General features: G+C 43.4%; 1 long non-coding RNA gene across 1 annotated transcript; it reads right to left on the reverse strand.

Moving 5' to 3' along the window:
* Window positions 1–6,419: 6,419 nt before the first annotated feature.
* On the reverse strand, window positions 6,420–24,584 carry LOC310828467. Its single transcript, XR_014556917.1, has 5 exons — window positions 24,340–24,584; window positions 24,116–24,205; window positions 22,316–22,382; window positions 16,113–16,289; window positions 6,420–8,049 (listed from the first exon to the last, which is right to left on the reverse strand). It is a non-coding gene; the product is annotated as an uncharacterized lncRNA (long non-coding RNA).
* Window positions 24,585–24,622: the final 38 nt, after the last annotated feature.

Raw genomic sequence — 24,622 nt, forward strand, 5'->3', positions numbered from 1 at the left:
GGAGCAAGCAGTGGGTTGAGGCAAAGCAAAAAATGAACGGATCCTCTCTTGCTGCCTCAGCCTTTGCTACGTTGTCCCCTCCGTTGCACCCAGATGAAATGAGGCTGAGGGATGCAGTTTGCACCATTCTTATGCACCACTGTCTAAATACCAGGAGTCATTCAAATGTTTTAGATATGCCATCATCATCCTCATCATCATGTACTTCTGCGTTGAGGCCCTGAAAAAATGGCACCTGGCTTAAATTCTTCTCAGACTGACGCTGTGGAAGATGCTAACCGGAATGAGTGAAATACAACACCCTAGGTTGGATCTAGACCAGTGTTTCCCAAACTTGGTTCTCCAGCCGTTTTGAGACTACAATTCCCATCATCCCTGACCACTGGTCCTGCTAGCTAGGGGTGATGGGAGTTGTAGTCTAAAAACAGCTGGAGACCCAAGTTTGGGAGACACTGATCTAGACTAACTTCCCTGCAGTTAGTTCCTATTGAAATAATAGAAATTAAGCCATGACTAACTTGTCCCATAAATCTCAGTGGGTCCTAACTTCAGCTAACTGGATCGAATGAATGGGTTGCAAATTCTCAGGATCGTTGGTTCTGTGTAGGAGCAAGCTGAACATGCTTCATCTGAAAGCTTCTTCCACGATTGAGAAATAAAAGGATTTGAACTAGTTCTGGCTATGAGTCAATTTAGTATACGACTGGCAGAGTCTACCCATTCATTAATCTTTCCAGCAGCACTGAAAGTTAACTTTTGCTTTGTTGAGAAAAAATCTAGGTCTCGGAAACGTCCTGCATAGCTTCCACAGAATTTGACCACACAATTGTCATAATAGGAATGAGCTATAAATAGGGGCGTTCAATCTCGAGCATTAACTACTAGGCATCCCTCCGTGATACATTAACAGAATCTTATATTTTTAAGGCTGCAAACCTACCCACAGAGCTTCTTGGTATGCATGCATACGATGGGTCCATAAGACTGATTTTGTATAGTAGCTACAGCTTTGCCAATGTGGTGCCTGCAGCAAGCCAGTACTCCCACAATACCCTTTCTGTGAAAGGCTATCAAGAGTAAAAATCCATCCAAAAATCCACAATACCTGAGAGATGTGTTTGCTCTACCTGCTCAGTTCCTGTCTGCATTGGCTCAGACTCTCCTACACTGAACATACACCCTTAAACATGCCAATATGTCATTGTATGCCAGGTTTGAACACCCTCACTCCCTTCCTTTCTGGACAGAGCAGAGGTATAAAGAGCTTCTATCGAGGTGGGGCTGATTCAGTTGCCCCCCCCATAAACAGAGGCAGCTTCAGGGCCGGATTTAAGTTTGATGAGGCCCTAAGCTACTGAAGGTAATGGGGCCCTTTATATGCCCAGCTGTCCTTTGTCAACAACAAATTGTTGCTGTTTTATGTGTTGAATATATGCTATATGGTAATTTATGGACCTAATAGGTATCTAAAGCCATTTGCACATAACAAAATATGTATTTTATCAAAGTAATTGATATAGAAATGAGCAAACCAGTGATATTTTAGGGAGCAGGCAAGCAGGCGGGGCCCATTACTTACATCATAGGAGTTTGGATTTGGATTTGATATCCCGCCTTTCACTCCCTTTAAGGAGTCTCAAAGCGGCTAACATTCTCCTCTCCCTTCCTCCCCCACAACAAACACTCTGTGAGGTGAGTGGGGCTGAGAGACTTCAGAGAAGTGTGACTGGCCCAAGGTCACCCAGCAGTTGCATGTGGAGGAGCGGAGACTCGAACCCGGTTCCCCAGGTTACGAGACTACCACTCTTAACCACTACACCACACTGGCTCTACACTACAGACTGGAGTCTACACAAAACACTTGCTGTACGTAGATTTTATTTTTTTTAATCTTATATGTTGAAAATGTACATCCAGTTTTCCCCCCATAATTTTTTTGGGGCCCCCAAGAGAGTGGGGCCCTAAGCTATAGCTTGTTTAGTTTATACGTAAATCTGGCACTGCTGAGGCAGCTGATGCTCAGACCATTTTGGGTTGCTGTTTTCCTCCCTGCCTCTAATATGGCAGCCGTTTTGTGTTAAGCCATACACACAGAGCAGAAATCCTGAGATGATGGCTCACCTACACATGGAATGTATTCCTTGATGCTGTGGCCATTAAAGAGGTAAAATTGCACCAAGGGGAGCTGCACATATGCATAGCAACATGTATTGAAATGTCAGCATCTCATATTTTAGTGTGAGTTGTGACAAACTTGCAAAAAAACTTGCTTTTTTCTGGGGAGAATGCAGGGGTACGCATACCCCTAAACATTTTGTAAATCTAAGTTTGGCCTCATTGAGGGGCAGTATTTCAATATGAGTAGGAAAATGAGAGTACAGTGGTACCTCGGGTTACGGATGCTTCAGGTTACAGACGCTTCAGGTTACAGACTCCACTGACCTAGAAATAGTACCTCGGGTTAAGAACTTTGCTTCAGGATGAGAATAGAAATTGTGCTCCAGCGGTGCGGCGGCAGCGGAAGGCCTCATTAGCTAAAGTGGTACCTCAGGTTAAGAACAGTTTCAGGTTAAGAACGGACCTCCAGAATGAGGTAAGTTCTTAACCCGAGGTAAACTTTTTTAAAAAAGAAAAAAAGCACTGTTACAACCCATATTGGAGGTAAAGGGGTCTTTGCAAGATTCTAGAGAATCATCTTGAAGCCGTAACGCTAAATGTCAGTACATGTACAGATATTTTCTCTCTCAGAGACTACAGATATGCAATTGATCATGTAGTACTGGAAATAATGGGAGTTTTGTCAATCTGTTGCAGAAGATACAGGATTAAAGGAAATTATGTATGTTGGTACCTACACAGTGAAACACACAGAGGTGACATCCACACTGCATATTTAAAACACATGCTTCAAAGAAACCTGGGAACTGTGGTTTGCTAAGGATTCCAGACATTGCAGGTCTGTGAGGGGTAAACTACAGTTTCCAGGATTATTATTATCTTGTGTGTGTGTGTGTGTGTGTGTGTGTGTGTGCTTTACATGTATGGTGTGGATGTGATCACAATCTCTTGTCACATAATTTTAAAATAAAATAGGAGACTTGGGTGTGGCCCCTTACCCCAGGGGCAGACCCTCCAGGTGTCCCTATTTTCCAGGGATAGTCCTGGATTTACAGAAGTTGTCCCGGTTTCTGATTTGATCCTGCAATATCCTGCTTTTCCTTAGAACATCCCTATTTTCATCGGAGAAATCTGACCTCCCTGAATCATCTCAAGGCAGTCCTGTAGAGGGAAGCTTTAAAATGTTTAATGCTCTGTTACGTTTTTATATATGTTGGAAGCTACTGGAGCAGCTGGGGCTACCCAGTGAAATGATCGTGGAATAGGATGTTCCTATTTTAATCGGAGAAATGTTGGAGGGTATGCAGAGGTGAGGGGATAAATCTCATGTGACACTTGTTTTAGGAAAAGGGGAAAAAACTAGAATCCTTGTTTTCTATAGCTGTATGTTAAATATGCAGAGCTACTTACTCAGGATCATCCAAAAGATAAGGTGTCTAATCCTGAGTGTGTACTTTTCTCTTGGTGGATCAGATTTCCTTTTATTTTTTAGGGTTATATCCTGCCCTTTCTCCCAAAGGAGCCCAGGCCAGCAAACAACAAGCAACAGAACCAGAAAAACATCTTAAAAACTATTCCAATACAGATGCTGGCCAATACAGACCACAGTTTTAAAACTAGGTGCCAAGTTAACACCAGAGATAAAAAGGTAAAGGGTAAAGGGACTCCTGACCGTTAAGTCCAGTCATGGACGACTCTGGGGTTGCAGTGCTCAACTCACTTTACTGGCCGAGGGAGCTGGTGTTTGTTCACAGACAGCTTCTGGGTCATGTGGCCAGCATGACTAAGCTGCTTCTGGTGAACCAGAGCAGCGCACGGAAATGCCGTTCACCTTCCCGCCGGAGTGGTACCTATTTATCTACTTGCACTTTGACGTGATTTCGAATAGCTAGGTTGGCAGGAGCAGGGACTGAGCAACAGGAGCTCACTCCATCGCAGGGATTCGAACCTTTGGGTCTGCAAGCCCTAGGCTCTGTGGTTTAACCCACAGAGCCACCCACGTCCCACACCAGAGATGGTGCCTGTCTAATATTCAAGGTGAGTGAACTCCAAAGGTCACGTGGCGCAACACTTAAGTCTAGATCAACATGAGACCCACTAGATCAAAATCCACTTAGTACATTCTTTGCAAGAATCCTAGAAACCAGCAAGCATTTAATTGGTGTACTAGAAATTAAGTTATGGATTAGCCATCAACAGACTACATGATCTTGACCTCCTGCCTATTTCGGCAGTTCAGATTGTGCAGGCAAGCATCATTATGCAGCAACTCAGAGAGGATAATAAATGTTAGGTTAAAGATACATTTAGCACAGTGAAGACTCTTTGTGCAGAGGTATTCAGCAAATATGAACCTCAGTGATGGAACACTTTGGACAGATACCTAAACCACCCAGAGATTTCTGCTCAGATATTTTCACAGCTCTGGCAGCCCTAAATGAGGTATTCTAAATTTAGAGATACTTAACTAACCTTGCAAGCCCCTCAACGAGGAGCTATTCAGCCTACAGGAATTGCAAGAAGCATTTAAAGCACTTCTGCAACTGGAGCAGTTCTGCTGACAAATATCGCAGTTGCCATAAATGGTGTCCCTAAGTGAATACCAGCATAGACTGCGTGTTCAAGCTTCTTTGAAATTCAAAATCTATCAGTAGGTGGATGTAAGCACGGATGAAGGTGATTATTAAGCACATGCTCCAGTTTCTTTAGTACTTCTCTGTTAAATGTAACTATTACGCCAGGATATTTCAGCTACTTGTTTCTATCTGCTGGTCTGCAACAGGAATTAGGAATTTGGGACCAGCTAGATATTGCTGAACTACAGTCCCCGTCATCCATGGTCATGCTGCCTGAAGCTGATGGGATCTGTAGTCCAGGAACCTCTGGAGGGCCATGAGGTTCTCTTCCCTGGTCTATAAACATTCCAGACTGCATTCACTGCACTAGCTGACTCTCCAAGTCTCCCTATTTTCCACGGACAGTCCCAGATTTACAGAAGCCATCCCTGTTTCTGATTTGATCCCAGAATGTCCTGCTTTTCCTTAGAACGTCTCTATTTTCATTGGAGAAATGTTGGAGGCTATGGAGTTATGCAACCCTCAAGCCAAGGAGATAAGTAACTATACAACCTTTAGAAGACATCTGAAGGCAGCCCTGTATAGGGAAGTTTTTTTAATGTGTAATGTTTTACTATGTTTTTATATATGTTGGAAGCCACCAGAGTGGTTGGCTCAACCCAATCAGCTGGGCAAGGTATGATGATGATGATGATGATAGAATAGGATGTCCCTATTTTCATTGGTGAAATGTTGGAGGGTAGGGAGTTCTCTGACCTCCGAGCCAAGGAGATAAGTAACTATATGTTTAGAAAACATCTGAAGGCAGCGCTGTATAGGGAAGTTTTTAAATGTTTAATGTTTTATTAAACCCAGTAAGATGGGCAGGGTATAAATATAAATATAAGAATAAGAAATACTTCCCTATTTTCGTCAGAGAAATATTGCCAGGAATGCACTAAGCAGAGCTTTGCTTATGACAAGTAGGTGGGGCTTAAGCTTGCTGCATTTGAAACAGAAGTTTGCTAGAGTCTTGCTGCTACGACTGCTTCTGTATCTATTTTTGAAAAGGCATCTGAGTTCGATTCCCAGGTGTTTGTGTCCCTTCTAAGGCATGTTGCAGTTCACCTGATAGGTTGTGTGGATTCGAGTTGGCCTGGCCAACGAGTCATTCCACATCATTACCGTATTTTTTGCTCTATAAGACGCACCAGACCACAAGACACGCCTAGTTTTTGGAGGAAGAAAACAAGAAAAAAATATTCTGAATCTCAGAAGCCAGAACAGCAAAAGGGATCGCTATGCAGTGAAAGCAGCAATCCCTCTTGCTGTTCTGGCTTCAGGGATAGCTGTGCAGCCTGCATTCGCTCCATAAGACGCACACACATTTCCCCTTACTTTTTAGGAGGGAAAAAGTGAGTCTTATAGAGCAAAAAATACGGTAACTGGCTAACTCGCAAAGGCACAGGCTTGTGCAAATAGAGCATAGACCTAGCTGGGAAATATTTTATACCTTTTCAAAGGTTAGGCCTGATGGCTGGCTTGAGGATTAGCCAAATTAATCCAGGGGCAGTATAGCCCTACTATATGAGCACATGAATTGCCCCAGATTTTGGAGTTTCAGACAGGGTTTTGATCTTACAGCCAGACCAAGGGGATCATGCATGAATAGTGCTGCCCCGGATTTGCATTTACTGTCTATCTCTCTAGAGTGAAACTTTAAAGAAGCAAAAGCAATCCACCTCCTACTGTACGGCTGCATTTATTTTCTGCCATGTGCCTTTCTGCCTCCAGCCCCTTTAATATCCCCAGAACACCGCAGGTCATTCACTTCGTGTCTGCTGCTAGTTGAAAGAAAAGGTGAGGATGTTGCATGCCTGCACCCTACAAAGGATTTTGCTCTGAGCTTTCGAATGCGAATTGCTGTCTGGTGTGTGCGCATTGCAAACACGCAAGGAAAATAAATAGAGTTGGGAGCTCTGGGTGTTAAATCCACAGCTGGGGGTTTGGCCTCCCAAGTCTCCACATATGTTTCCAGTTACGATAAGCATGTGCTGAGATATCATTAACTATCTGGTAGACAAACACACGCACACATGCTAATAGTCTTCTTGCTGTTTACGGAGCTCTCGGTGGAGTTACACTTCATAAACACCTTTGCAAAACAACAACAACAACAAAGGCCATTGATGCCATCTGAAATAAATTAGGTAAGGCTGCAATGTACCTTTCTTCTTCATCAGCTGTTCAGGCACCAGCTCAGAGGAAATTTGGAAGAACTCCTGGGGCGGGGAGGAAGGGAAAACACATGTCACTTCTATTACGGCAATTGTAAGGAATTGTTTGAGACTCTCAGCTCGGCAGCCTCTTGGGAGCCTTATCTCTATGAACAGAACAAATGTATCATCCCGAGATAATGAAGAAAGTGGTGCTTCTGGTCACTTGTGTGTCAGGTGTTTGGGGGGAAATTTCAGCTTGACACTGACATAGCCAATTATTCCCAAAGAATGATGAATTTGGGGTGTCTCCGAACCATCACTAGAATTGGCAGGAGAAACGACTTCTCCTTTCTCCTCGGTGATTAATGGTCTTTGGATCAGGATGGGTTACTTGTTTTTGTCGAGTGACTGCTTTACAAGTACTCGGAGCACCCTATTTTAGATTAGATCATATCATTTAGGTTTCTTTATTTCATCAGTCTGATAATCTGCAGCCACCTTCTGTATGCCGGCATGTTCTCTTGCCGCTTCTGACACCAAGGTGTACAAAATTAGGCAAGGCAGCTTGCAGATAAGTGGAGAACAGGGCAGGGGGGGAAGATCACCTGTGGCCAAGTGGATTGGCCATCCTTCAGTTTATGAGCTCAGAGACAAATGCATGCAGGTGTAATAAACAGGCATGCACTCATTTTTCTGGCTTGGAGCTCCAAAGTTTGCTGTCATTGGCTGTAATGAATGGATCTTCAGGAGCACTTTCAGCCTGCAACATTTCTAGAGCTGTCAAGACACGGCACGCCTGGGTGGAGCACTCATAAATTGGTCTAACGGTGATGGGAGCGAAGATCCGAGGAAAAGCAACCAAACAGATATGCTTGGCTGAAAAGGAAAGCAATGAATTTGTAATCAGGATTGCGTGTGCCGCTCCATGCTTAAACATTCAAATTTCTGCAAAGTCCACTAACTGGTCTTTGGGAAATGAAACTTTTTCATCTTGTCTCTCAAAGTATCCTGGTTGTCTCCAATGTTTTCATTAGATCTTGATGCTTTCTTTGGCATCTGTTTTCCGCAATAGGTTTTTGCGGCATTGCTATGAGATCATGTTTTGCTCGCTTCCAGCTGTTACCTGTGGTCCTCAGGTGAACTCCGTGGATGTCCAGCTGCCAAATTGGAATGTGATTTACGAATGGCATCATAATACAGCACATTCTTAGTGCACGTATCATATGCTGAATTTTCAAAAGTGATTCTCTTAGATGTGGGTAGCCGCAGCCCAATGGGAATTAAAAGCCTCGCTCAACTGCCGATTAGCATTTGTGCTAGGGATGTGAACATCTCTGGATGTTTTTTCTTAGATCCCTAAATTGCTAGATACAGACATTTATTGCTTTGTTTAGCTTTTTAAGAAGACATCCTCTCTCCCCCCCCCCGCCTCTTAATTTCTGATGCCCTGTAGGTATGTGATGAGGGAGTTTTGTTGCTATGGTGATGGATGCTGCAGGGGAAAAAATGCTAGATGAAAATAATGTGCTCAAACAGAGAGATTCAGACAAGTTTATAAAATTCGACCCTTTGGTGTCTAGGAATAGTGTTGCTTCACATGTCAAAGAGCAGATCTCTTTGGAGACCATGTGTGCTTGTTGCCACACATGCGAAGAGAAATACAAATGCATATTCTGCTGTGACTTCACAGTTTGGGAAGCTCATCATAAAAAGGTTAAGGTAAAAGGTAAAGGTACCCCTGCCCGTACGGGCCAGTCTTGACAGACTCTGGGGTTGTGCGCCCATGTCACTCAAGAGGCCAGGGGCCAGCGCTGTCCGGAGACACTTCCGGGTCACGTGGCCAGCGTGACAAAGCTGCATCTGGTGAGCCAGAGCCGCACACGGAAACGCCGTTTACCTTCCCGCTGGTAAGCGGTCCCTATTTATCTACTTGCACCCGGAGGTGCTTTCGAACTGCTAGGTTGGCAGGCGCTGGGACCGAGCAACGGGAGCGCACCCCGCCGCAGGGATTCGAACCGCCGACCTTTCGATCGGCAAGTCCTAGGCGTTGAGGCTTTAACCCACAGGAGTTAATTTTCTGCAAAACAATATGGCTTATATACAAAGGCAGCAGTGGCTGCAACCTTAACCTGGCTTCCCTATGCTGTTTTATAGGAGGTCACAGCACAGTGTGGGGTAAAGGTAAGGTAAAAAAGGGTAAGGGACCCCTGGATGTTGGTTAAGTCCAGTCAAAGGAGACTTTGAGGTGCGGTGCTTATCTTGCTTTTCAAGCCAAGGGAGCTGGCGTTTGTCCACAGACAGCTTTCTGGGTCATGTGGCCAGGATGACTAAACTGCTACTGGCACAATAGAACACCAGGATAGAAACCAGAGTGCATGGAAACACCAGTTTACCAGTTTGAATCCAACAGTTTGAATCCAACATGGCAGGCATGGAAGAGATGGGACCCTCCTGGAGTGTAATGCTAGATTTCCCCCCTCCCCAGGCTCACATTGTAAATACAGTCATACCTCGGGTTACAAACGCTTCAGGTTGTGCGTTTTCGGGTTACGGATGTGCCGAAACCCTGAAGTACCGGAACGGGTTACTTTTGGGCTTTGGCGCTTGTGCATGCACAGAAGTGCTAAATCATGCTTTGTGCATGCGCAGAAGCACCAAATCTCAACCCGCACGTGCACAGACGTGGCACTGCAGGTTGCGGACGCTGCGGGTTGCAAATGTGCCTCCCACATGGATCACGTTCGCAACCCGAGGGTTTACTTGTGTGTGTGTGTGTGTGTGTGTGTGTGTAAATAAACCATATACCACTGGTTTTCAGCCGGTGTGCTGCGACACCCTGGGGTGACTTGAGAAATGTTCAGGGAAGCCCTGGCAGGCTGCCCTTTCATTAATTTCCAGTCCATATCTTCCTGCATTACCTCTTTCTCTCTTTTTCTTTTTTAATAATATTTTTTATTAGTTTTCAGTTACAATCCAACAATAGCCTCATCTTAACAATACCAATTCACAATACAATTATTAATACCAATCGCTCAAATACCGAACTATGTAATTTAGATAAAGTTCCCCCCCACATGCTAGAATTGATGGTTTGATTCACACCTTCCAAACCAACACATGAACTAAAACATAGCTGTCCTTTGAAATCTGCACTTTCCCAAGTTAAGTGATGCAGCTCTCCAGCCAAAACATGATTACAGGAGAGAGAGAGAGAGAGAGAGAGAGAGAGAGAGAGAATATATTAAGGGATAGCACATTTATAGAATCCATATATTTCCCCTCTCTCTTTCTCTCTGAGGAACATTCAGGGGATCCTGCAGCTTTAACTAGCATCTTTCCGAAATAAAGCAGAGGTTAAAAAAAGTGGGGAAATGCTTTTGCATGACTGTTTATCTTCTTAAAAATCTCCCTCTTCCCGCACAAAAATCCTCCCCAGCTTCAGCAACTAACAGTCCCTTAGTTTACACAGAAGACTTGAGAAATGCACAAAAATTGTAAAGTAGCTTGATGGTCTGTGTGCCTGGATATGTGTGTGTGTACTCTATAAGGACTCCTGCTAACCTAGCAGTTCAAAAGCACGTCAAGCGCAAGTAGATAAATAGGTACCACTCCAGCGGGAAGGTAAACGGCGTTTCTGTGCGCTGCTCTGGTTCGCCAGAAGCGGCTTAGTCATGCTGGCCACATGACCTGGAAGCTGTACACCTGCTCCCTTGGCCAATAAAGCGAGATGAGCGCCGCAACCCCAGAGTCGGCCACGGGCGGGCGGAACGCGGAACAGGAAAATCCTGGACTAGAGTGGCTTCCAAAGGGGAGCCACAGAAAGAATGTGATTGGTCAAGAGAGCTGCAGACTCAAAAAGGTTGAAAACCATTGATGTAAATGATCTGGCTCACTATGTGCTATTTTGCAAGTTATGTTAAGCTCAGAGGGAAACTTGGTTCAATCAATTTTAGTTGTCTTTGGATAAACCTGTTTCTATGTTCAACGGATAAGATGATCAGAAATATATCACAAAAGCCATTCTTAAGTTTGAATGCCAGGCAACAAGAGTAAGAAAATGTTTTATTGATTGTACAAATGATCAGCCTTTTAAAATATGGTTTTATTTGTTTTTACCGAAATTTTGGGTGTAAACATAGTTTATAGTTTTTGGCGCTTGTTTTTTTATGTTGATTTTGTTTTGGAAATTGCAATGGTCAGGGGAGGGAGTGGGGAGCTTGTCAATAAAACATTGTTTTCTCTGTGTAGATAATATTTCTCTTTCGCCCTGAAGGACCTTGAGGAAAAGAAAAATGGTCCATATCTTCCTTCTGGAGGAATATAAAGGAGGCTTTGTACAAGAAAGATGAAGGACCCCTTTTAGACTGGAATGCATTACTTGTGAATTGAGTAAGATAGAAATAAATGGAATATTGTAAATAGACAGTGGAGAAGAGGCACTTTAAAAACTGAACGTACATTCTAATCAATGCAGGTTTTTTTCATTTCCCCTACAGATACTAGGAACTCAGGGGCTGATTTAAGTGTCACTTGTGAAAATGGTTATGGTTTGTACAGCTTCTATACAAAGTGGGAGGGATCTAGGTGCGTGACCAGAAAGTGAGTGGCAGAATTATTCTCGAGGAGATTTGAAACACTGTTATATGTGAGCTGGTGGCGGCTAGCTTAGAAATGAACAGGGATTTACAGGGATTTTTCTCCCCTCTCACAGTACTTACAGACTAGTATTGTCTCTTGATATGTGGTCTGTGGCAGGCATTTTGCCACCTTTATCGAGCTAGGGGAAATGGCACCTCCTTTTTTTAAACACCTCCCCCCAGTCCTTGTATCTCAGCCCTGTATGGCTGTGCCTAAGGAACAGACAACCATCATGGTGCTCTCAAGATGTTACTGAACTGCAACTCTGATCGGTTCCAGAAAGCATAACTGATGGTCAGGGATGATTATGGTTTGATGACAATTGGAGATCACTCCATTGGGCACCCCTGATATTGAGTGTCAATAATGGTCACCTGCCAACTGTTGCAAATGATTCAGCATTTGCTGGGCTAGATTAGGGGGTATGCAGGCAGAGGGCCTTCTTGGTAGTGGCACCCACCCTATGGAACGCCCTCCCATCAGATGTCAAGGAAATAAACAACTATCTGACTTTTAGAAGACAAATTTCCCTGTTTAGGGAAGTTTTTAATGTTTGATGTTTTACCGTGTTTTAAATACAGTGGTACCTCAGGTTAAGTACCTAGAGGTCCGTTCTTAACCTGAAACTATTGTTAACCTGAAGCACCACTTTAGCTAATGGGGCCTCCCACTGCTGCTGCGCCGCCGGAGCACGATTTCTGTTCTCATCCTGAAGCAAAATTCTTAACCTGAGGTAATATTTCTGTGTTAGTGGAGTCTATAACCTGAAGCGTATATAACCTGAAGCGTATGTAACCCGAGGTACCACTGTGTTCTGTTAGGAGCTGCCCAGAGTGGCTGGGGAAACCCAGTCAGATGGGCGGGGTATAAATAATAAACTATTATAATAATATTATTATGATGTACTCTTCCCACTTGTGATTCATACACATGCCACCTTTTACAGTGGAGACAGCATGTGCCTCTTTAGCTGCTGAGGAAGAGTTAACATTTATCTGGCTCCTGATACGCGTAGTTTGAGACTTCAAAGCAAAGGAAATAATTTGCTTTATGTTTCCAACTGGCTCTAATCTCACTAGGCCCACTAGAAAAACAACAGGGAAATGGAAGCGTAGCGTGATCGACAGTTTATATACTTGCTTCCTTGCTCTGAAGCGCATTGACCAACCTAGAGATGGTGAAGTCTAAATTGACTTTTCAACACTGATGAACAGTAAGGGGGTAATGGGAGGAAATATTACGTCTTAATTGTCATTCTCGGCTGGGATCAGCAAATCTGATTCATCCTTGGGCTATTACTGTTTACTAAGTCTCGAGGCCCCACTGTAATTATTTTCTTAATCCCAGAGCACATTGTCTGTGACAAAGAGAAAAATCATGCCGTAGCCAAGGGATCTCATTGCTCTCCCTGCCACTCATGTGCTCACCAACTTCATTGTTGACTGTCCAATCATCAGCCTGTGTGTCTGTGGCTGTATCATTATTTCCAGGGTTTTGAAGCTGCTTCTAAGGGTGAATTACAGTTTGATAACAATCACTTTAGAATGCTCAACTTCTCTTTTCTACACACCACCTCTATGATTGTGGGAATCACTGCAATGACGTATGCTGCAAAGTAAGAGTAGAAATTCGAGGTAGATTTACCTATCTGCTAAGAGGGACGCGGGTGGAGCTGTGGGTTAAACCACAGAGCCCAGGACTTGCCAATCAGAAGGTCGGCGGTTCGAATCCCCGCGATGAGGTGAGTTCCCGTTGCTCGGTCCCTGCTCCTGACAACCTAGCAGTTCAAAAGCACGTCAAAGTGCAAGTAGATAAATAGGTACCACTCCGGCGGGAAGGTAAACGGCGTTTCCGTGCACTGCTCTGGCTTGCCAGAAGTGGCTTAGTCATGCTGGCCACATGACCCGGAAGCTGTATGCCGGCTCCTTCGGCCAATAAAGCAAGATGAGCGCCGCAACCCCAGAGTCTGTCACGACTGGACCTAATGGTCAGGGGTCCCTTTACCTTTACCTAATTCTTCCCAAACTCTACGTTAGGTGAAAATTCTCTCTCTCTCTCTCTCTCTCTCTCTCTCTCTCTCTCTCTCTCCTTTTCTCTCTCTGTGATGCACACTGCAGTCCTATGAATAATATGAGCAGGACTTACTTCCAGGTAAATTTGTATAAGATTTCTGAATTAGGCTGCAAGTGACAGTTGTACACAGTTACCTGGGGTGGGGGTTGGGGGTCAGCAACACTGAATTCAGTGGGGCTGACTTCTGAGAAGGTAAGCATAGGATTTTGTTTTTTTTAAATGGCTTCCTTCCTTTGCACAACAGATTGATATTTAGAATTCCAAATGGAAATGTTGAGCAGGAAGAACCTCAATTATGGACTCTCCTTCCTTGGAGCTTTTTAAGCAGAAGCTAGATGTCCCTCTTTCATGGGTGCTTTAGTTGAGATACTAGCACTGCAGGGGGTTGGACTAGATGACCCCTAGGGCCCCTTCGGATCAGATCAGAAAAATCTTTATTTGCATCAGCCACTAGCCATAGGAATAAAATAAAATGTACTGAAGATAGAGGTAAGAACTTAACAATACAAAATACATTTTGGAGGTTTACATCAATAATCAAATAACAGATCTTATTCTAATTGCCCCTGCGATTATTATTTTTTTGCAGTTTTTGCTGTCACCTGATTATCCTGATCTGCTGGAAGAAAGGACACAGTAGCAATGTTTGAGCGACCCGGCAAGGACAATAGTAGAAGGGTAATAACCTCACTCCTCATATCTCTATAAAGAGTGCAAGCCAGAAGCTCATGAACCACTGACTCAATACTGCCATCTCCCTAGGGATGTGGATGGCACTGTGGTCTAAACCACGGAGCCTCTTGGGCTTGCCGATCAGAAGGTCAGCTGTTTGAATCCCCCTGATGGGGTGAGCTCCCGTTGCTGTGTCCTAGCTCCTGCCAACCTAGCAGTTCGAAAGCACGCCAGTGCAAGTAGATAAATAGGTACTGCTGTGGTGGGAAGGTAAACAGCATTTCTGTGCGCCCTGGGTTCCATCATGGTGTTTCGTTGTGCCTGAAGCAGTTTAGTCATGCTGGCCACATGACCCGGAAAGCTGTCTGTGGACAAACTCCCTCGGCTTGAAAGCAAGATGAGCACCACAAATCAAAAGTTGCCTCTGACTGGACTTAACTGTCCAGGGGTCTTTTACCTTTTCCTGCCATCTCCACATGGACATAACCGTTTTTCCAGTAGAATTTTTTGAAATCGGCCCTCAAGTACAGCCCAAGGCAATATATTCAAACTTGCAAAAGTGAGAGCGTGCCTGCATTTTGGAATTGTTAAATTTTATAAATAGGGTGCCAATGTGCCAAAATGACTAGGTGGAAAATAACCATACCATGGACAAAATGTCTTTATCGCGGCCAAATTATTCTCTCGCTCAATATCATATAGGCACTGTCGGGGTCCCTTCCAACTACAATTCTATGATTCTCTGAAGAGGTAAAATATGCTGAAGGTTTTATTTATATTACAGAGTGTTATGTACTGAGTTGAATAGGATTCAGAATGCAGCGGTCTGATTGGTCCTAGAACAATGCAGCAGTATGATTGGTCCGCAGGAGCCACCCAATCCAGCTCCAGGTGGAAGTGAATCCGCAACCTGATTGGCCTACAGGAGAATCCCAGAATTAGCCAATCACGTGCGGCCCATTGTGTAAATAATGTATATAAAGCAGATATTTTGGGGGAACTTTCATTCCTCACTACTATGAGCTGAATAAAGAGCAGGAAATCCACACTTGACTCCGAGTATATTTCACAGAGGCTATTGACTTACAGTGGTGCCCCGCAAGACGAACGCCTCGCAAAACGAAAAACTCGCAAGACGAAAGAGTTTTTCGTTTTTGAGTCGTTCCGCAAGACGAATTTCCCTATGGGCTTGCTTTGCAAGAAGAAAGCCCATAGGGAAATCTCCGGGGACCTCTTTTAAATGCTGGCGGTGGGGAGCAAAGCCTTTCGCTCCCCTCCAGCCTTCAGAAGAGGTCCAGGAAGGCCGGCGGGGGCCGAAAGGCTTTGCTCCCCACCGCCAGCATTTTAAAAGCGGTCCGGGATAGCAGGGAATGGCGCTGCGCTTTCCCGCTATCCCAGACCGCTTTTAAAATGCTGGCCATCGGGAGCAAAGACTTTCGCCCACCGCCGGCCTTCAGAAGTCTTTGCTCCCCCCCCCCCCGTCTGCCTTCCCGGGATAGCGGAGACTTCTCCGCTGTCCCGGGGCGATCTTAAAATGCTGGCGGGGGGGCAGCGAAGCCTTCAAAAGCCGTCGGGATAGCGGAGAAACGCGCTGCACTTCTCCGCTATCCCGGGAAGGCAGGCAGAGGGGAGCAAAGACTTTTGCCCCCCACTGGCCTTCAGAAGAGGTCGGGGGACAAACTGTCCCAGGACCTGGTCTGAAGGCGGTTTCCATAGGAACGCATTGATTGATTTTCAATGCATTCCTATGGGAAACCGTGCTTCACAAGACGAAAAACTCGCAAGACGAAAAGACTTGCGGAACGAATTAATTTCGTCTTGCGAGGCACCACTGTACCTAATTCAGTGTTCTTATTCGGTTTTGCGGTCTGTTGTGCCCGCCTGAGGCCTCGCAAACTCTTGCTCCAAAGAAAGTTGGGTGGATCCAGGTTTGAGGGTTAGAAGCCATTTTGTGAGGGCAACAGGCCCTTTGCACAGGGCACACATTCTTGACAAACAGACACACCAACAACTACTGGCAAAGAGGAACAAAGACTCAGAGTATTGTGGAAATTGTAGTATGGCACAACAGAGAGATGGGACAGTCCTATGTCATAACTGAATCCATCATGTGGGTCTGTTAATATGCCTGTCACTGACTGCAGTGAAGACTTCACCTACGACAGACACACATCTGGGGAAGCCTTGGTAGATAAGGACAACGAGAGCATCCTTCAAGAGATAAATGGCCAACATCTGAGAGCATTCTTTCTGGTCCAAGCAAGGAGGGGGGGGGCACTGGAGACGAGATGGAGGAGAAATACAGACAAAGAAACTGGGATGTTTTAGAGACCAAGGGGAGAGCTTTATGAGGGCAGGAGGAGAAGGTGTGGCGTGGCGTGGGAAGGTGAGCCATGAAAATTTGGGCCACCTCAGTGAGGACACTGAAGAGGAAAGAGGAAGAGTAACAGGGCAATACTGAATGGAATTATTGGGGCAGGGAAATGTGAAATTGAATGTGAACAGGACTCTCTCTTCAAGACATTCCAAAAGAAACTCATAAATAAACTGAAGGATACTACCCTGAATAATAGTGACTGGGGTAAAACCACTACTTACATACTATTCCACAATTAATAGAGACAAAGGAACAAGTGTTTGCAACTCTTTAATTGTGTACCATGTAAAGCTCACTTCCAGAACATCTCCCATCTTAATTTGTGCTGTGCTGTTTGAAATGCTAATGAAGCTGGAATTCTCAAAGGTCATATTTGGAATATACTAGTGCTTTCCTTTTCATTCTTTTTTGTTCAGTTTCAAAACAATTAAAATGAGGTTTAGTTCCTAATTTGGCTAACAATGTTAGCTCTTCCGTTAATTAGCCCAAGTGTAAGAATGTCTCCTTGCTCTGGCCATTTGCTGAATGAGAAGGCACTTTATTTCCATTTAAACTATTCCTCTGTGCTTTTTGCTTTTTTCCAAAAAAGGATGTCTTTTCTCTATTGATTGCGCAAAATAACTGGGGGAGGGGGATTATTATAAAAAATATATAAAAGGAGAGAGGAAAAGTGCACATTTAGCAAATCCCTGCACTGCATACTTTACGGAGTCATTTATCATCCTTGGAAAGGTTGGAGTCTTCACAAATATTAGAGAAAAGGGCCGGTAATTGCTGTGTGCAACTAATTGACAGATTTGTGTCGTTAAAGGGAGAGAATTTCTATGCCACCATCAGTGTTGACACTCTGAGGATGCTCTATAAAATCCATGCTTGTGAGATATAATTTTGGGGTGGGGTAGGGAAATGGAATCACCTTCCTGCATTCATAGCAAATGTGATGGTAGCACTTTTTCATTAGAGAGGGGACAGGTATGGAACTTAAATGCAAACCAACGTCTTCAAAGTGTGTCATCGGCACAAACATGGAGTGTAGGACTTGGTGTGCAACGGAGCCCTGCTTTCAACTTGTCCATGCAATCCAAGTCCCAGGCGATCATTGGAAAGGACTGTATAACGATTTTGTCAATCGCCAGTAAAAATAAGCAGGATCTAAATCTAAGTATTATTTCTGCAACAAAATGTTTGTTGCAAAATAAACACAAAATAAACGGGACACGTAGGGGGAATTAAAAGGGCATATGGAATGTTCCAGAATATTTTATTCAACTTGCAAACATTTCTCTTTGCAAGATAGATGAATGCACAAAGCATCTACTGTCGAGCAAAGCTACGTCGAAGGTGAGCTTCTCTGAATGGGTTGGGAAGGTCGTCTGGTGTTCTATTCCACAAGCTAATTTTGGATTTTCATTAGTATGCTGTGCTAATCATGTTTAATGAATCCAAGTCCAAATTGCATTATGGGTTATTGTCTACGGATAGGCTGGAGACACGGCACATTAACACAGCAGAACAAAAGGCACAGGCAACGAACGCTAGACAAACATACGGCTCTTATTAGTTATGGACCTATCCTTTTTACAGTATGTCAGGCTTGGGGATTTGAAAAGTAAACAAATATAAATCATCGGGGAGCAAAGCTGTTCCAGAAGTACATTAGAGGAGCATAGCGCATGAAGCTGTGGCTTCTGTGTGGGATTTAGTCCAAATTTTACCCTCATCCTCATTGTGGTGTCCACTCAAGTGGGTTAATAAAATACGTGTAACAATGGATTAAGTTTATAGCAGGCTTTTAGAAAGCTCTACTCCCCAGTATATTTATCATATGAATTTCTCCTTCCTCTGCCCTAGTCTAGTCGGAGCTTCAAAGACTTTTAAGGCTGCTCAAAGGATTTCTGAATCCAACACTCTCTGAATAGAAGCACCAGAGCCAAACTTTGTGCAGAACTATTTTCCAAATATTAAAGGGGTTTGGGGAGCGAAGATACTTCCCAAGACAGAAAAAAACTTCGCAACATCTTTGGATACATTGTCCCATTACCCTTCTGCCTTATAGTTAGGAAACCTTTAACACTAGTCACCCTAATCAGATGCCCCCTGTATTCACCCGATTGCCTTAGGGTGTGTTTGTTAGAATTCCTGCTCTGTGATTGCAGTCATGGGATTGTTCTCTGTCCCATGACTGTGTATATTTTGACTCCACAGAGTGGGAAGTGATGGAGACAGGATGTTTGTGTTACTGTGTTCCGTGAAGTGGGACTATTGTCCTTTGTTATTTCTCTTTGCTGTCTGATGCTAGAGAGAGGGGGAGCTATGTTGCAGTGCTCCGTGTGTGTTTATATGTAAATAAAGTAGATTAGCCAAAATGCTGAGTTGCTGAGGTCTGTCATGCGAACTGCGCAGACTCTCCAGATCCCTAAGTGTGCTGATGTCTGTTGGCATCGGTCACTGTGATGTTCAGGCTGAAGAAAGCTTTTGAAGCTCCTGAACGAACGACCAGGAGGAAGAGAACATGCCAGTAGGGAATGTGTCTTTACCAGGGTCCTATTTGAGTGCAGGATGAGCTCCTGACAGTGCTCACCCATAAACCTCCCTGAATAACACTCCCAGATGCAGGGTTTCAAGGTCAGTTGATGGATGACAACTGTATTTTCAGGAGGGATCAGCTGCTCTCTGGAGTTTGTGGTTGGGAATTTCTGCTTACAGCTGAACGAAGTTGGTGTTGAAGAATCATTTCTTTGACACTGGTGATCTTTGCTTCTTCCAGTACACTGGCATTAGTTCGCCTGTCTTCCCAAGAGATATGTAAAATTTTGGGGAGACACCGTTGATGGAATCTTTCAGGGAGTTGGAGACAGTGTTTATAAGTGGTCCATGTTTCACAAGCATATAGTAAGGTTGGTATTACAATAGCTTTGCAAACAAGCATTTTGGTTTCCCTGCAAATGTCCTGGTCCTCAGACACTCTGCACTTCCATTGGGAAAAAGCTGCACTCGCAGAGCTCAGGCGATGCTGGATTTTGGCGTCAATGTCGGCCCTTGTGGAAAGATACGTAACTGCCCAGGTTGGAGAAGTGATTGACATTTTCCAATGTTACACCATTGAGTTGGATTTGTGGTGCTGCAGAGGGGTTGTTTTGTGCTTGTTGGTGCAGCACTTTGGTTTTTTGGATGTTGAGCAATAGGCCAAGCTTTTTGTAAGCTTCTGCAAAGATATTTAGGATGGTTTGGAGGTCATCCTCTGAGTGTGCACACACTATGTAGCCATCAGCATTCTGAAGCTCTATGTGCATCTTGCTATACAGTACATAATTGGTCTAATGACTGGTCTGCATTAGCAGACTCATAAATCACAAGGAATCCACCATTATGCTAAAATCATCCATTCAGGCCTCTTCTGGAAGAAAACAACTTTGCCGGCAATTAGTCTGTGTGTGTTGTTTGGGATGCCGCATAATAAGTATTGAGCTTATACGATGCTAGTGATTTACGTACCACCAAGTCACCAAAACTAAGCTTGGCTGTAGCACATCATCAATCTTTTCTCAATAGTTCAACAAAAGAATCCATTTTCTTTTGATAAAAGCCCCATTGGTCTTGTGATCTATAAATCATCCTTTCAAAAGAAACCCTTTGAAATATCAATTCAAGGTATTCTCACAGACTATCATTTTATAGCATTTCCTAGTGATGGAAGATAATGCCGGTGCCTATCAAAAAGGAAAATGCTGCCCATTTTTCACTGAATTTTCACAACTTTAGCAGGAGCTCTCAAGAGTCTCTAATATTACCCTCCCCATTCTTCTGTAGCTTGTGAATTGAGTTAGAAAGCTTGTGTCAAAAAGGCACATTTTTAATATGAGGGAAAGAGTGTGGCGGTTAAAAACAGATTAGATTATGAAGGAGGGCTTGATTTTTTCTTCTACCACTACTGCCAATTTCTAAAATCCGGTGCCTTCCATATGAACCATGCACCAGTTTGTTTGTTGAAAGAATAAGTTATCTAATATGACCAAAAGCACTGTGACACCTTGGAGACTAACTGGTTTATTTGCTATGAGCTTTTGTAAGCCATAGTGTACTTCATTCAATGCACAAAGCAAGTTTACTTTAAAAATAAAAGTAAAAATGATAACCCCACGTTTTGTTTTGCAAACTTGGATATTAAATCTTAACTCCATTTTGATAGTAGAAGATGAGGAGTTGAGCTTTGAGATGGCCACGTGTCTGTGATGCTGCAAAATGACCCTGATCTCACACTGGAACCAGCCAAGGTCCCCAGAGTTCTTGAAACAAGAGGCTGTGCTTGAAGCCATAGATGGTGATAAAAAGAAATCTCAGGAGTTAGAGAGAGATTGCAGACCTAGACTTCCACAAACTCTGAGAGTTTGCTAACCTGGCAAGCGAGTAAAAGAAAGGAATGCAAGATTGCCCAGAGTGTGGCAAGTCATTTCACAGTCTGGTAAACCAAACATAGTAAGCTTCAGGAAAGGGGACACTATGGTGCAGGATGCATCTCTAAACATATGCTAAAACTGGTTCTCCAAGAAGACCTCTACCAGGGACATGGAAAATGCGAACCTGGGAGCCATTGGTTGATACAGCCGGTAGTACCATGGACTTCCGCCATTGATTTGGGAGAGCTTATTCTAGGGGAAGTTAAAGGTGGCAAAATTTCAGGGCCCCCAGAATATATGAAAAGGTTCTGGGCAATCAGTGTTCAATATGTTTCAGATTCTTGTAGGTAGCCAAGATGAGTGAAAGAACTCAAATTCAAAAGAAATTGGTCTGGATGGGGGGGGGGGTAACAACCTTTGCAAACTTCAGTCAGACGGCACTTTATGAACTGCAAGAGCTTTGTCAATTTTATGAGAAGATAACAAACTGGACTTCACATGCTGTCATATTCACATTCAAGCAACTAAACTTGGCACATTGCGAAACGGCCAGTCACCATTCCAAGAGGTGGCTGGCTTTTCCTTCGTTTTCCAGTCAGAAAGAAGCATTGCAAAGAGACAGAATGCCACCCCCCCCCCCTTTCAAAAAGTTACATCTGCAAAATTCAGTTTTCCTAATGAAATTACAGATGTGATCACTCAGCAGAGAAACGTGTGTCCTTCTGCTTCGTAGACCGACCGTGAGCTCATTAAAAACGAAATCACAGCGATAGTGGAAATCTTTGTTAATCCTATATAGATTTGGCCACACCATATACTTCCATTGCATTCTGAATGGCAGCTTGCTTTTCCTGTTGAAAAATGGATTCTGGAAACGTGACCAGCCTTCTAGATGGTATTGATTCATGTGATTTTTAGATATTATTTCACTTACGTATTGAGGTTGGATTAAACATTATGTTAGCTATGCTAGAGTTGGGTGTGTGGGAATCAAAATGGAGGTCTATGTTGCATTGTATGTTGCAACTGGACTCTGGCTTTCTCTGCAGCTCAGAACATGGTTCCTGTTTCCTATCCACATGATAAAGAAATAATACTGTAGCTATGCTACCTGTTGTAAGAAATTTAATAGTTTACTCCACATCTGCCAACTCTATCGCTTCTGTAGACTAAGGGGCTTATTTACAGGAAGGGAAAATGTTTCCTGTATGGCTACTAAACATGATGCTTCATTCTACCTCCTGAAGACAGTATGCTTCTGAATACCTGGTCCTGGAAACTGAAGGAGGTGAGATTCCCGTCTAGGTGATTCCCACAAACATCTGGTTGGCCACTGTGTGAGAACAGGGTATGGACTAGATTAGATTCTGGCCCAATTCAGCAAGGCTTCTCCTATGTTCTTTCTGCTGTAAAATTGATCTAATCTTGGTTATTCCGGGTCATCCAGAAAAGTGACTGACAAGTCACACCTCCCATTCCTTCAAGTTTTGCTTGCCATGGGTAGGCAAACTAAGGCCTGGGGGCCAGATTCGGCCCAATCGCATTCTAAATCCGATCCACAGATGGTCCGGGAACCAGTGTGTTTTTACATGAGTAGAAAGTGTCCTTTTACAGTATTTAAAATGCATCTATGGGTTATTTGTGGGGCCTGCCTGATGTTTTTTCATGAGTAGAATGTGTGCTTTTATTTAAAATGCATCTCTGGGTTATTTGTGGGGCAAAGGAATTCGTTCATTTTTCTCTCTCTTCAAAATATAGTCCAGCCCCCCACAAGGTCTGAGGGACAGTGGACCAGCCCCCTGCTGAAAAAGTTTGCTGACCCTTGGTGCTAAGCAAAGCATCATTATTAACTGAGCCATAAGACACATTTAGATTTAGTCAACAAACATTCTTTCGGTGCATCTGCATTAGCACTGAGGTGACAGTTTAAGGCCGCGATCCTACACGCACTTACCTGGAAATAAGTCCTATTGAGCTCAGCGATGCTTACTTCTCAGTAGAGATGTATAAGGCTGTGTTGCAAGATCTCCCGTTTGCCTAATGTTTTCTTTATGGTTGTATTAGTCATACTCAGAGGAAACCCATTGGAATTAATAGACACACATAATTCAGGATCATTATTTCAGCAGGTCTACTCTGCGTAGAATTTAGCTGGACACAAAATTTAGTCTCAGAAACAGTGGGTATAATGTATCTACGCCCGTTTCCAGGAACATTTCAATAGGTATCCTCCAGTTGCTTCCTGATTGATTTATGATGACACAATACATCGCAGAAATCAGTCCACAGATCCTAGTCTGTTATTTAACATCTTTTTTTTAAAAAAAAATAAGCCACAAAGTGGATTTCTATTTGATTTTACAGAAACTGGATCAAAGCCACATTTATTTTCATGAAGCATTCCCAAAAGTTGAAAGCTATATGACAGCCTCTTTGGTTATTTAAATGATGGAAAGGTATCGTTAGTGAGCATGAGACACTTTTTATATATGCCTTTTTATAGAACAACACTGGGAACATGAGACAGAAAGGAAGGTATTAGGTCCGGCAATGGAGGCAGACCATTGCATACCCTCCAAGTGTCCCAATTTCCTAGGGACATTTATATTATCAAGAATATATAATTAAACAGCATTAAAAAAAGGAAAAACAATATTAAAAATTTAACATACCCACACACCCAAAAAATGAAATACAAATTTGGGTTGTTTCATTCACAACCCCTGGGAATTATTATTATTATTGGTGTTGGAGGGTAGTAATATTTTTGCAAACATTTGCTTTATTTATAAATATCCTTGAGGTCTTATTATATTCTCACTTGAAGCTGAAATGTTCTTAAGAATTCTACATAGTAGCATATTTCACAAGAGGCATTTGAACATTGTCATCATTATTTATATACAGTATAAAGTAAGTTTTTCAACATAGCTGAAAATGAATCTTTATTTTTTTTGTCCCCTAGTATACCTTAATTTTTGAGCCCACCCCCGCAATAGTTCCTGACCTGATTTGACTATACCACAAATTGTTATTTAACCCCTCTAAATATTTCCGTTTACTTACAGTAACCATCTCGGCAGCTGACACTAAATATCGAATCGATTCTTTGTCCAGTTAATCCTCATTTGGCCTGGTCTCCTTTCCACAGTAATGCTATAATAATAATAATAATAATAATAATAATAATAATTTATTTATTATTTATACCCGGCCCATCTGGCTGGGTTTCCCCAGCCACTCTGGGCGGCTCCCAACAGAATATTAAACGTGTATCAACGTGTATTTACCTGCTGGTACCTGATATGACAGTGGCCTTGGGGTGGCGAGGAGGGAGTCAGGTGCCACAGATGCAGGACAGACCAGCCCTGGAAGCAACACTCAGCCTGCTTGGGTGGTTCTGCTGTTAAGTTTGGGCCACAACAGGATAGATTTCCCTGTTTGGGGCTTTGTAAGTGGGATTGGCCAGGGGCTGGAGATGGATGTGCGAGTGACTCATGGTCCTGCCTGAATCCAGGGTCTGAAGTGTTAAGTACAGTAAATACTTGTAGGTATTTCTTTGTGTTTAAATTT

This window comes from Podarcis gaigeae (assembly GCF_964106915.1).
Source record: "Podarcis gaigeae genome assembly, chromosome: 12".
NCBI lineage: Eukaryota > Metazoa > Chordata > Lepidosauria > Squamata > Lacertidae > Podarcis > Podarcis gaigeae.